The 14,808-nt window shown below is 37.1% G+C and overlaps 1 long non-coding RNA gene across 3 annotated transcripts; it reads right to left on the reverse strand.

The window, feature by feature from the left end:
* Positions 1-1,512: 1,512 nt before the first annotated feature.
* Positions 1,513-10,297, reverse strand: LOC111866309. Of its 3 annotated transcripts, XR_002843117.2 has the most exons (7): positions 10,193-10,297; positions 9,407-9,569; positions 8,901-8,993; positions 4,433-4,530; positions 3,671-3,738; positions 1,704-2,386; positions 1,513-1,586 (listed from the first exon to the last, which is right to left on the reverse strand). It is a non-coding gene; the product is annotated as an uncharacterized LOC111866309 (long non-coding RNA). The 3 variants fall into 3 exon arrangements; XR_002843118.2 differs by lacking the exons at positions 1,513-1,586; positions 1,704-2,386 and adding an exon at positions 2,708-2,745; XR_004513193.1 differs by lacking the exons at positions 1,513-1,586; positions 1,704-2,386 and having other exon boundaries at positions 2,844-4,208.
* Positions 10,298-14,808: the final 4,511 nt, after the last annotated feature.

Raw genomic sequence — 14,808 nt, forward strand, 5'->3', positions numbered from 1 at the left:
TTCTTCTAGCATACATAACAATGAACCACAGAAATTTCAAGTAAATAGCTTGATTAGTTTCTGAGAAAAGGTACTTATATCAGTAAAACTGAAGTTTCTGGGAAAACGCAAAAGCTCCCTCAAGCAGGAATTTAAATTCCTGATAAGGTGGACTTTAAATGCATCAGGGGGTGGGTAAAATTTTGAATTTCGCAAAAAAAAAAATTAAAGGGCGATTCTTTGAACTATCATTACTTTAAACACACAAACAAAAAATTTCAATTTTTTTTTTAAAGATTATGTTAACGCCCCCTTAATTAATCAGACTACCTTTTACATGTTATGAATCAGTTGGAGGAATGTTTCGATGCATGCATAACACACGATTAGCCAATTTCAATCCAAAGTTTAGGGGAGTCTGAAAATGGCATCATGAAGTACATTTCAGCCTACAATTTTCTGCAGTCTGGAAAAAATAAAATTTCTCAACGAACTGCTCCATAATTTCCATTTTCCATTATATTACAAATGTCAAAGGCTGGCTTGAACTTCACATATAGCCCATTTCTGTAGACCTGAACATGGACTGGAAGTTAAAATGACTCTTAAAAAAATAGGATTTGAAAGGTATGTATTGATCTGGCTCTCAATAGGTAGCAGGGCCAGGTTGTCAACACACCACTTACTGAGTGGCCAAGAAACAATTACATCAACTCAATGCAGTAACTGATTTAATTATTTAAGAGTAAAATAAAGTTGACAATATTTAGTATGAAATGTAGACATTATCACACAGACAAATTACCATTTATCTGTATTTCAATTCCTGTTTAACATTTTTGACATATTTACAGATGTGGTACCCCAGCTTTCTTGTTCACATAAAGAAAGTCTTGGACTGAGACATTTGGGACTATCACATTCCTCATACATGAAGGCTATAATGATCTTCCTGCAAGTCTGAAGACACTACAATCTTATGAATGAACGGCGTTCCTGTACAACCTGTCAGTGATAAATATTGCAGGGCATTCTCTGGCTTGCAGGTGTGCAGGAGAAAATTGTATGAAGTGGCAACACATACTACGAGCACAAGCATGAGGGATAGGAGGAAGGGGGGACCTAGCATTCACCTGTTCTGAGAGAGAATGAAATCGTAAAATATTTACATCAAAAACTAAAATTAAAATAAGATCTTGATATGGGCACCAACATGATGGATGGGAGGAAGGGGGAACCTGGAATTCATCTGTTTTATTTTTAAGACAATGAAATAATAAAATATATACATCAAAAACCAAAAATAAAATAAAATCTTGATATGGGCACAACCATGAGGGATAGGAGGAAGGGGGAACCTGCAATTCATCAGTTTTATTTTTAAGACAGAATGAAATTGTAAAACATTTACATCAAAAACTAAAATTAAAATAAAATCTTGATATGGGCACCAGCATGAGGGATGGGAGAAAGGGGTGACCTGGCATTCATCTGTTTTATTTCCAAGACAGAATGAAATTGTAAAACATTTACATCAAAAACTAAAACTAAAATGAAATCTTGATATGGGCACCAGCATCAGGGATGGGAGGAAGGGCGGGGGTGACCTGGCATTCATCTGTTTTAAGACAGAATGAAATTGTAAAAAATTTACATCAAAACTAAAATTAAAATAAAATATTGATATGGGGCACCAGCATGAGGTATGGGAGGAAGGGTGGGACCTGGCATTCATCTGTTTATTTCCAAGACAATGAAATTGTAGAACATTTACATCAAAAACTAAAACAAAATCTTGATATGGTCACCAACATCAGGGATGGGAGGAAGGGGGGGGGGTGACCTGGCATTCATCTGTTTTATTTTTAAGACAGAATGAAATTGTAAAAAAATTTACATCAAAACTAAACTTAAAATAAAATCTTGATATGGGGCACCAGCATGTTATGGGAGGAAGGGTGGGACCTGGCATTCATCTGTTTTATTCTTAAGACAGAATGAAATAATAATATACATCAAAAACTAAAACTAAAATAAAATCTTGATATGGGCACCAGCATCAGGGATGGGAGGAAGGGGTGACCTGGCATTCACATGTTTTATTTTTAAGATAGAATTACCTGGCATTCATCTGCTTTATTTTTGAGACAGAATGAATCAAAACACAACAAAAAATAAAATTAAAATAAAACCTTGATATGGGGCACCAGCATGAGGTATGGGAGGAAGGGTGGGACCTGGCATTCATCTGTTTTATTTTTAAGACAATGAAATAATAAAATACATCAAAACTAAAATAAAATAAAATCCTTCTATCTTAAATACTGTTGGATGTTAACTTCCCTCAATGGCATCACCCAGTCACTTGTGTGATCTTAAAATCAAGTCAGTTTGTTGAAAGGGATTTCTATACAGTAATAAAGTTTATAGTCTCACAACCTGGAGCAGAGCACTGAGTACTATGGCAGTAGCTAGATATAAAATTATTTTCAAGATTGCAGTCTTCTTCCAAAATGCAGATAAACACATGCTACATTACACATAGTGTTTACAGTCACTATTGTTAGGGCCTCAAACTCACAAATCCAGTAATAGGTTTACATACAATTTAGATATTCTGCTTATAATTTTTCTTCTATAGTTAGATTTTGAGTGATAGCGTAGTTGTTTGAGGCACTATGCTGCAAGCCGGAAGGTCACTGGATTTTTTTTTTCAGTTGACCTAATCCATCCAGCTGCACTATGGCCCCGGGGTGGACTCAGCCTCTAACAGAAATGAGTACCAGGAATTAAATAATCTTCCTGGGGAGTAAAGCACAGCTGGCGCATAAGGCTGACAACCTTACTGCCATCTTTGAGCAAAATGTCTGGAAAATGTGGGATCCTCATCTCAACCCTATGGGCCTTCAGGGTCTGTTACAGGGATAGCTTTACTTTTCACATTACATTCAAAACTCATGTACATATCCATACAAGTGGTTAACTTCATTTACCATACAAAATCTGTGATTTATTACTGTGGGGAGGGGAGTGTACATGTGTTAGTAAGACATTAAGTGACTGCTCTGTCAGGATGTTGCAAAAATGCGGAGACTGAAGACCACTTTACCTTGCCTCAGAATATAGCACAGTAGTCAAAGGGATTTTACATAGATAAAGACTGAAATACATACATCCCATGGCACTCAGTGTAACACGCTATATATGTGGTTAATTTCTTGTTAAATGAGTAAAAAGGACTAATACACTGCTGCCTTAAACATATTATTGTCTCCTGTAGGCACTAACACAGTTTTACTGTGCCATGACAACTCTCTCATGGAATTGGAGGGCTCACTTTCTTACTTCAAAAATTAACTGCTTTATGTCACAGAATATATGTTAGACTCTTTACAACACAGTGGTTACTACTTGTACTTCCTAATGGATTATCTAATGTCTCTTGCAATTTACCTATAGAGTATTTGCTTCATATTAATCTCACAATAAAAAGACATTGACTGATAGCTCTTTGTAATAGGGGTGCCACGATGTAACAATTTAGGTGGGCTCCAGGATTCAAAATTAGAAAACTCCTACGATATCTACCCCACTCTGCCTCGTTACATCAGATACAGCTACAGCTGCATATTTTGCATCTGAAGATTGTTGTGCACAACTGTGGATGATGCAGATAATCTTTAATCCTTACCTGCAACTGGAACTACAGCAGTCTTCTGACATCCCAGCACAGCATCTGAGTGAACACCTTCCAGGTTTCTGTGAAAAGTATAACAATGGACATTGTAGGAACATAGGATATCAGGACAGGCAAGAACTATGTGAGAGTGCTGCAGTCTAGCAGTCAACTTGTCCAAATTTTGAAACAATATTTCTGGCAAAATAGACAGACTTACACTCTGTGGGGTAAAATATCAGCTACTTGAATCATTGAAGTTAAAAAAAAAATTACTTTCATTAAAAATTATATTCTATATACAAAAAAAAAAAATCTTAATGCAAAATCTGGAGAAATTACATGCATTTCCTGTTGGAATGAGTACATTTATACTCAACTTAGAGAATATGTCTTACAAGTTGACAACTTTAGTGCAAATAAATACATATATCCGTACATTAAATTGCATGGAACGTGTATCCAAAAAGAATTGTAATTCATGAACAAACAAACAAACAAAAAAAAAACTTCGTAGACAAATGCAGCAAAATGGGCTAGTATGATGTAGGGCCTGTGGATATGATTAAGGAAATTGGGGGAACTTCATTAGAACTAATTTATTGAAATACAGACATGAAACATAAATTTCGTTTATGACACGAGTTTAAACAGGCATGTCTTCATCATGAAGGCAATATTAAACACTATCACCTAGGAAATATTATCTGTTTCAAGTAGGTAACAACAAATTGTACCACTGCAGATATCTTCGCCCAACTGCATAAGACGACCTACCTGTATATCTCATGGTCTCAGCTCTTGATCACATTCCCTCGTCATCCTCTCATATCCACACAGAAAACTCCCATGGTCTGTGGCAGCTGTTCTTGTCTCTGTGGAATCACAAGGTCCACTGCTATTACCATAGAATTCCAAAATTTGCATACACAACTGTTAGGTATTAATTAAAATTAAAGAATTGAATCATAAGTAAATATATTTTTATTCTTGAGAGATGGGATGGGATGGTATAGATTTGACTGATCTGGCTCAAGATAGGGACCAGTGGAGGGCTCTTCTGAACACAGTAACGAACCTTCAGGTTCCATAAAATTCTGGGAAATTCTCGAGTTGCTGCAGATATGGCTTCTCAAGAAGGGCTCAGCACTGTAACTATCTAACTGTGGGTAAAGCATTTATTTCTTACAAATGTAGACAGAAACTATCCCTAACTGCTCTGTAATGCAATAATCACTTGCAACTAAAACAATTTTCTTTAAGCAATGTAAAATAATCCGATTTACATGAAAACCATGAACAAGCATTGTAAATCATAACTTACAAATCGAAACCGAAAATTCGTTGAACAAACGGCTTACAGGTGGAGGAATCACACTTGTCTTGTGGAAGATAAAAAAAATTGTAAATGTGCCCAAGATTACGCCGTTTCAGAACACTTTCACACACCTTCCTTCTTCCTTAATTTAAAATTATCACTTTCTTTACACATTCATGACGTGTTACTTCGCACACAATGCATGAATATAAAAACACCAGTCACGATCACAGTCTAATTTGTATTTACTTTCAATGCAAGACCATCCACCAAAATGTTCCCACACGTAACGCCTTACCATGAGGATGAACATTACTACGAAATACACATTTCGAAAACATATTTATATACAACTAGGTTTTCACTCACTTCTCTCCCTTTTCAATTCAAAAATATTTCAAAAGTCTTAAAATTTTACATCAAAAACAAGAATTCATGTATCTTGTGTAACCTTTCCAGCTTCGTCTCGTAATGGCGGACTGCTGTACCTTGCTACGCTTATAGACCCAAGCAGTGGTCTTGAACTTACGTAACGTGCAAAACTCTACTTTGGAAATAATCTGTAGTTATTAAACTTAAACATCCATACGCCTAATTACATTAGAGAAACATTATAATTATTATTGCATATAAAATATTGCTTGATCCAATAAACATTAAATTCCGTAATTAAACTACGTACAAAGGGAAATACTACAAACGGTTAAAATGGCGCACCCTTGCAAAATATAACTTGGAGGAATGCCGTTGCAGTGTCTTTCTTGCTGATATTTATAAATAATACTTAATTCTATTCCGTACAACATACCTATTGTAAAGTTGAAAAACACTAACAGTATATCAAAAAGTGCCGTCCAACCTCCTTATATTATCACAAAGACTTGGATTGATTAATATTGCGTCTTCAGCTAATTAAAATATGGCGGTGTCTGGTCTTGCTCATCAGAAGAACGAACACAACTCTCCACATGTATCAATGCGCCAGGCGGGAAACTTGGCGCCAGACGGAAGTTTCCAGAATTTGTATGGATTTGCTCAACTCTAACAAACACAACTCTCCATTGATAATACACCAGGCGAACTAATTTTCGCCCGCGGAAACATACCAAAATTTGCACAAGTTATTACGAAGTTTATGGCGGGCAACGGAACTACGCCGGAAGTAGAGGGGCCTACATGATGCAACTAAAGTCATTTAATTTACTCTTCGATCACATAACCCAGTATTAATCCTGAAAGAAACTAGCAAAATCGTAATTTTTGTATATCAAATAAATATGCGATTTCTTTCAATTCAAGTGATTTCATGCCATTACCCTTAAATTCAAACACATGGGGTTCGAACTCAGGATAATTATTCAGGTCTGTCACTTTGCGTGGGAATATTAAGTAAAAGGTAAAATTCGTTCCTGTGCTTAACTAAATACGAATTACTCCATGAAGGCGTATGGAGGAGTGGAGGTACAGATTAACATTTTTTGGACTCAGCACTAGCTGGAGGTCAGCGGTCAGCTTCAAGCCCCAGCCGCTTTAACCTTGTGGAACAAGCCCTCGGTACCTGTTGGATAGGAGGTTGGGTGGACTCCAGAGCCGGTCTGGACGACGTGGAGAAGAGAAAATTCTTGACCCTACTGGGACTCGAACACTGACTCCCGGGTCGTCCAGCACGTAGCCAGTGGCTATACCGACTACACTGTCATGGCTCATCGATATGTAAATGTAATTATTTTTATGTTAAATACAATGGGCAGGTGACAGACTTGTTTCTCTCTCAAAAATGACATGTATATTCTTTGAATTGATACAAAGTTTTTACACCTCAAAATAAGTATAAAAATATTAAGATTTAGAGTCTTCTGGAACGTGACCAAGTTGTCTGGTATATAAGTTCTAATGTTTCAGAAGAACCTGCTACCTTCATCTTCACGGAAGCAGGATCAACAAAGCGACAGCAGGTTAATTTTGAACGTCCGTTCTTGCGTGCCAAACTACAAGGCATCATTTCACACATGACTTATATAGCAGCACACTCAAAAACGAAAAACAACTTATAGAGACACTCATGCAGCACACACAAATTGTATTATTACAAATCACCCAGGTAAAAAGAGGTTTAAATGCATCATCTCCTGTATACACCTACCTTTCTGGAAGTTCCTTCATGCACATGAGTTAAATATGGCTGTTCATCATTTGAAATTGATAAATTCATCTGCAGGCTACAAGCTGAGTAGAAAGGCTAATTCAATGCTGCATTAAATATCTCCTACAAATGTAGGTGGGAAGGGAAGGGAAGCCAAGATAGTTCAGTCAATACAGTGAATGCCTTTGGACTGGATGGCCAAGGAACAGGGGTTTGCTTCCTGGCAGTGGCAAGATATATCACTTTTGAACAAAATCCACACTGGCTTTGGAGCCCACTCAACCTTCTACCCTATGGGCGCTGAAAAATCTTTCCATGGGGTTAAAGTGGCAAGAGAATGAAGCTCACCACTAACCTCCATCAAGTAGAATATTGTGAATACTAGAGCTATATCTCCACTCCCCCAATATATTTTCAAGCTGTGGAGTGTCACTGATTAAGCATGGGGAAAGCTTGACCCCAATTGAATGAACAGATTTGTTAATATACTGTACCACAACAAAAGTTTTATGAAGTGGATTGCTGAACCATTTCTTCAAGAATTCACCTAAATTAAGACACTTTACTTTTTCTGTAAAAAAGGCAGGACGGTGGACATAGTAGGAAGAAATATATATAGAGAGAGGAGCAAGAACTGAGTATGTGTATGTGCGTGCGTGTGCTGCAATCTCATTCTGACATGATACCAAACAAATCACCATGTTTAAATTCTGAAATATTAATGTTTCTTATAAAATTCATTGACTATTTCTCTGTTATGTAAAATGAGATATACTTAAATCTTCAATGACAAATTTCAAAAAGCAAAATGTAATCTCTTTAAAACAGAGACATTTATATTCTTCTTTTAATTATAGAAGTGTTCACATATGCTTTAGAAGTAAAATATGGAGAAATATACTTTCTGTACAGATAAATATATTTATATTCTGTCAACATTAAAATTAAATTTCGAAAAATTGGACCTATCTCATTAAAGAAAATTAATTATATTCTTTTCACTTAATATGTATGTCCCAAAGGTTAATTTAAAAAAAAATATATACTTTCTCTACAAATGAATAGATTCACATTCTTTAAAGTTAAAAATGTGTGCATCTTAAAAGTCAAAACTAACAAATACATCACAAGTGAAGTACATCCAAATGCAACAGATGTGGTGGGTAGCACTGTGGCTCTGATTATGGGAACTGGGAGCACATTATTCCTTCCACAATATAAAAATGTTACGTGCTGTGAAATACGTAAGCAAGATAAAAGCTGGGGCCATGAGTTCAAGCAGAAATTTTTTAATAACTATGGAAATACCAAAGAGTAAAAATATCTAATAACATATTCAATACGTCTATGCATGCATATTGCCATTCCTAAGACTGTATAGTATTTAGACAATAAAAAGAAATGTAATTTCCCTTCTGTACAAATGAACAGACTAATATTCCTTGAAGTAAAAATTTTGTACTTACATTAAAAATAAGTCTTCACAATAAATTAATAACCCAACAGAAAATTGTTATTCTGGCAGAACAGGGGCAAATTTTTACACTAACAAGTAGCACAATGGCTATAATTTGGGTAGCCTGGAGCACATTATAATTTTGGAATAATAAAGTTACATTTGGTGAAATACGACAAATGTCTTGTATTGGAGCAGTTGAAACACAAATTGGGTTCCTCTAACACATTATTGAACTGCAACAGAATTTGAAGCAAGTTCTCTTGAAAGTAAATTCGAAAATGTATTTCTGAATACCTCTGCCCAACTGCAGAAGATATAATCATACCTGGACATTTATGGTCTCGGTTCTTCATCGAACTTCATCATCAGCTCATAAGACAAACATCCACGGTCTCCCCCAGCTCACCATAGCGACTGTCTGTGCAAGAAACAACAATACTGCTACTACCATAGGATTCTTAAGTCTGTATACACACAGCTACTTAGTATTTTTTAAATTCAAGACATCAATTAATAAATTTAAGTTCTTTGATGTGAAAAAAAAAATACTGAAATCTTATTAAATTTTTTCTAACAACTGTCCTATACATAAGATACTTTTATTTTCATTCTTCACTGGAAGTACGGTTGTTAAATGCATTCAAATCTGCCACTAGCACTAGGGTGGCACCACGTTGATTTCGGCAAAACGTGATGGAAAATTCTCACACAAACCCAAACTGAAGCCACTTATAAACACTTTCATACACCGTCTTTTCTACTGACAATACAAGAACCTATATTTTTTCACCTACACGTTTCTAACTTTCGGTATTTAGCACATTTACATACCATAGTTCAAACAACATCACATCGCTGATCATGCTATGACGTGGTTGGGGCGTAAATGTTGAATGAATGCATAAGGGGTGAACCTTTCCGGCACTTGCACTACGTCCTTCAATGTCCTCTTGTACTTTCACGTAAATGTTATTTAATCTACAATTTGACATTGCTGCAAAAAAGAAAAATGCCAGTCAACATCACCGTCTTCTAGTATCACTTACTTGCAATGCAAAAGCAGCAAGTTTGGACACACACAACGCCCATGTGCGGGGTCAGTTACAAAATTTACATTTCGGAACGTAAATATTATACAGCAGCCTGTGTTGCTATACAATTTCATGAATTTTTAAACTCGAAATATAACAACAAACCTTGTCATTTCACTTCAAGAACAAGAATTCACACCACTTACGTAAACTTTCTACTTTCGTCTCGTAATGGCGGACTTCTGCCCGACCTACGCTTGCACAGCAAATGTGGCCAGTGGCTCTTTCAGCTCATGCAGCGAGAGAAACTGTACCTCTCGATATCATCTCTATGTCTTAAACATCAACTCTCACCCTCGTAATTAATTACATTAAATAAATTTTAATTACTATTATCATTTGTTATTTAATATTATTTGATTCGATAAAAAATTAACGAAATTCGTAATTAAAACTACGTACAAAGGAAAGTAGTAAACAAGATTAATATGGCGTCGCCTTCTAAAATATTCCTTGCCTTAAAGCCGTTGCAGCGCCTTTATGGTTCACATTTAAATCATACTTATTTCTATTCCGTAAAACATACCTATTGTAAAGTTGAAAAACACTTAACAGTATATCAAAAAGTGCCGTCCAGCCTCCTTATATTATCACAAAGACATGGATTGTCTAATATTGCGTCTTCAACTAATTGAAATATGGCGGTGTCTGGTCTTGCTCATCAGAAGGATGAACAGAACTCTCCACATGTATCAATGCGCCAGGCGGACTACTTCGCGCCAAGCCGAAGCTTCCAGAATTTGTACGGATTTGCTCATCTCAAACAAACACGACTATTTACTGACATCAATCCAACAGGCGAACTACTTTGCGCCCGCGGAAACCTATCAAAATTTTTACAATTTATTACGCAGTTGATGGCGGGGAACGGAACTAAAGCCGGAAACAGCGGGGCCTACACGAAGCAACAGAACACATTTAATTTACTCTTTGATCACACAACCCATGTATTAATCATGCCACAACTAGCAAAATCATAATTTTTGTATGTCAAATAAATTAGCGATTTTTTTAATCAAGATATTTCATGCCATGGTCCTTAAATTCAGACTGAAGGGGTTCGAACTCAGGTCTGTTACGTGGTGTGGGAATATTAAGTAAAAGATAAAAGTCGTCCCTGTGCTTAACAAAATAAGCATTACCCCATAAAGGCGTATGGGGGAGTGGATGTACAGATTCACATTTTTTTATCTCAGCACTAGCTGGAGGAGAGCGGTCAGCTTCACACCCCAGCCGCTGTAAGCCCGTGGAACAAGCCCTCTCAGTACCTGTCGGGTGGACTCCAGAGTCTGTCTGGACGACGTGGATAAGAGAAAATTCTTGACTCTACCGGGACTCGAACACTGACTCCCCGGTCGTCCAGCCCGTAGCCAGTCGCTATACCGACTACGCTATCCTGGCTCATCGATATGAAAATGTAATTATTATCATTATTACTAAATCGATATGCCCCTTCAATGTATTTGAAATTGTTTATATCACATTTCTGGGGGAGGACAATTTTCACTGCCTGAAACCGCTGATGGATGGATTGAAATTGGATTGGACTGGATTGATTGATTGACTGATTAATGGATGGATGAACAACGAAGGGCTGGCCAGCATCCTTCCCTGGTGCTGTTTCAGTGTCGGATATTTTTCTCTGGCACCTACTTTAAAAGCAGTGAATGCATGCACAAACGAATTATACTATAGATATTACGAAATTTTCTGACTTCAGTGTATGAACACTCACGACTTCTCAGTTTTTGTACTTGTCCATCGTTCAGTATTCTAGGTAACGCAACACCCACTGACTGAAGACAGCTCATTAGCTCAATGTAACGGGACCAAAAAGCAGGTGTCTCCCACCCACTCACCTGATGACAGAAACAGATACAGCTCCCGAAACGATCTGTTCTTTATAACGCTGAAAATGTACATGGCCCCAAAACCAAGCAATCTCAGAATTTATATATAACTTAATTTCAGGCCTCGTCTGTTATAGGCCAATGACTCAGCCTCTACTAAGTGCGTATATCTTGTTAGTTCCTATCCTTCAATTTTCCGTTTGCAAGTTAAAACATGTCACTCAGTACGGCCAAGGAACGAGCTCGTATATGGCAATTTCCTTCAACCCGAATCTGCCTACCAGACATCCCAAGAATAGTTATTTTTAGCACTACACCCCTGTTCGCACGAATGTTACGTGAGAACTTTCCTACCGACCACAGCTTGTTGCTTGCAGATGCGAGTAACGCGATGCTAACAAGTGGCTACCCGGCCAACCGAGCGCGTATCCCTGCAAGGCAGACTGCTGACATGGCAGTATCTACTCGTACATGTTATCACATATCCAGGTCTCATCACCACCACCGCAGCTAACGTGAGAGACAATACTCGGTCGCTGTCTCTATACGTACTGTTAACTTCAGATGCGCCTTTTTAATATTGTAGGCTGGACATTTTCTGTTAACACGATACTACTGTAACAGTATCAAAACAAGTTAGGATGTGTACGCATAGCGAAACAATGACTGCAATTCGGCTCAGTTTTTTTACCTCTAAAATCTAAAAAATTGGGAAATTACGGGAACAGTTCTGTCACTCCTCTATACAGTTCGTGCTCTAATAAATATCAACAAATTACGATCAGGATGTTGGGGCACGCGGCAGCTCAGGTGCCTGAGGCAATATGCTACAAGCCGGAAGGTCGCCGGTTCGATTCCCGATGAGTTCTTTGGATTTCTGTTTCAGTAGACCTAATTCTTCCAGACACAATATGGCCTTGGGGTCGACTCAGCCTCTAACAGAAATGAGTACCGGGTATCTTCCTGGGGTAAAGAGTGGCCGGCGCGTAAGGCTTACAACCTTACCGCCATCTGTGAGCTGATTGCCTAGAGAATATGCGAGCCTCTACGGCTCCCAATCCTATGTACCCTCACTAACAAGAATAGCTTTACATTTAGCTCGAGATGTGCGCAAAAGCGCAAGGAGCTCTGGATGGTAAGTGTCCCCTGTTTTGGCAATATTTTAACCAAACTTGGAATGTGTATACTATAAATGTTAGTAAAACCTGTCCACATGAGAGTTATTGAAAATCGTTTTGCCTGTTCCCGAGTTGATACCCCCAGAAAGACAAACAGGACGAAGTTAAATGGGATTATCTAATAATAAAGGATACATTACATGATGCCCTACATGCGTTCTTACTGCATTTCAAGTAACTCAACAGATGATAATAGTAGCAAATCTGTCGTAGATTTTTTGTACAGAAAAACTCAGTGTACATTTTATACACAATATATAGCTTCCATGCGTCTCTCGGGTTTTGAGATAATTAAGCGGGAGTGAATGCGAAGAACTTTTATGCTATGCATACATTTCCTAACTTCTTCTTTCTCCCTTCTATCAAGTGTTCTTTCCATATTCAAAACCTACATAAATAACATTGTGCTGAAACTGACACTGCCAGAAAAATGGCCACCAAAGTGAGGAAGGGGTGAAGCAAAGCATCTGCACAACCCTCCCAAGTAGTCTGAGAGAAAAAATATAATACAAGAACCATTAACACAAAAAATAATTATTTTAAATACTGCACCAGCTATGTTCCAATACAGGGAACCAAAACTCTTTGGCCATTTGAAAGAATATTCTAAAATGACTTTCGCCTCAGGGGGGAAAAGAAAAGAAAATTGTAAGAATCAGTACTCTTTTTTTAAATAGCTCATGTGGCCTTAGTAAAGGCCAGCCATAATGTTTTTTAGTAAAGTAGCAGTTGTTGAACAAAAATATAACAGGGTTCTGCAGCTGAAGCAATAACTTTNATACACAATATATAGCTTCCATGCGTCTCTCGGGTTTTGAGATAATTAAGCGGGAGTGAATGCGAAGAACTTTTATGCTATGCATACATTTCCTAACTTCTTCTTTCTCCCTTCTATCAAGTGTTCTTTCCATATTCAAAACCTACATAAATAACATTGTGCTGAAACTGACACTGCCAGAAAAATGGCCACCAAAGTGAGGAAGGGGTGAAGCAAAGCATCTGCACAACCCTCCCAAGTAGTCTGAGAGAAAAAATATAATACAAGAACCATTAACACAAAAAATAATTATTTTAAATACTGCACCAGCTATGTTCCAATACAGGGAACCAAAACTCTTTGGCCATTTGAAAGAATATTCTAAAATGACTTTCGCCTCAGGGGGGAAAAGAAAAGAAAATTGTAAGAATCAGTACTCTTTTTTTAAATAGCTCATGTGGCCTTAGTAAAGGCCAGCCATAATGTTTTTTAGTAAAGTAGCAGTTGTTGAACAAAAATATAACAGGGTTCTGCAGCTGAAGCAATAACTTTAAATGGTATTTGATGAAGTCAGCGACTACAGCAAAGTTACTGAGAACATAATAAAGTAGAGGATCTGTATGCTCAATTTTCCAAATTGGAGGAGGATACTACTGTACATGTCTAAACGTGGTAACAGGTTTATATACAATTACACTGTTTTGAAAATGGCTGCCTCCCTCTGAAACTTCAACAAGAATCTGCTACACTACACATCATATTTATAATCAGCATTGTCATAGTCTAAAACCTCACAAATACAGATCAGTTGTCTCTACACAAGTCACTGAATCTCTTTTAAATTCTTCATAAATTTACATATCATATACGAGTAATCATTCGTAAGTGATTCGTATGTCATAAATTAAGAACGATGCATCATAGAAGTAGCATAATTTGACTTAACTACACAAATATGTGATTACAACCACAGTGGTGTGTCAGTCTGCAACTGACTGATATTTCTGGACATGTGTCATAAAAAAGACACTAAAACGCCACTGTACCTTATAACAGAATTTAGAACAACTTCTGATGCGTTTGTACCCATATGCACGTAGGGACAGTACACGCATTACATGGATATAAATCTGTACACTAGGGATTTCGCTATTTTTATGTTGTACATGTATATATGGAGATTTTTTCATAAGAGTGATCAGATGTGTGCACCTGAAAATGAGATTTTTTTTTTAAACCTAAGATGAGAAAAATCGTTCTCCCCAGTATCTATCCTTGAACAGTCACTATAGAATAAGTCAAGGTACAACAGGCTTTAAAAATAAAATTTAAGATTTAAGGGTCTTCTAACTATGAA

This window comes from Cryptotermes secundus, unplaced genomic scaffold, assembly GCF_002891405.2.
Source record: "Cryptotermes secundus unplaced genomic scaffold, Csec_1.0 scaffold1413, whole genome shotgun sequence".
Classification (NCBI taxonomy): domain Eukaryota; kingdom Metazoa; phylum Arthropoda; class Insecta; order Blattodea; family Kalotermitidae; genus Cryptotermes; species Cryptotermes secundus.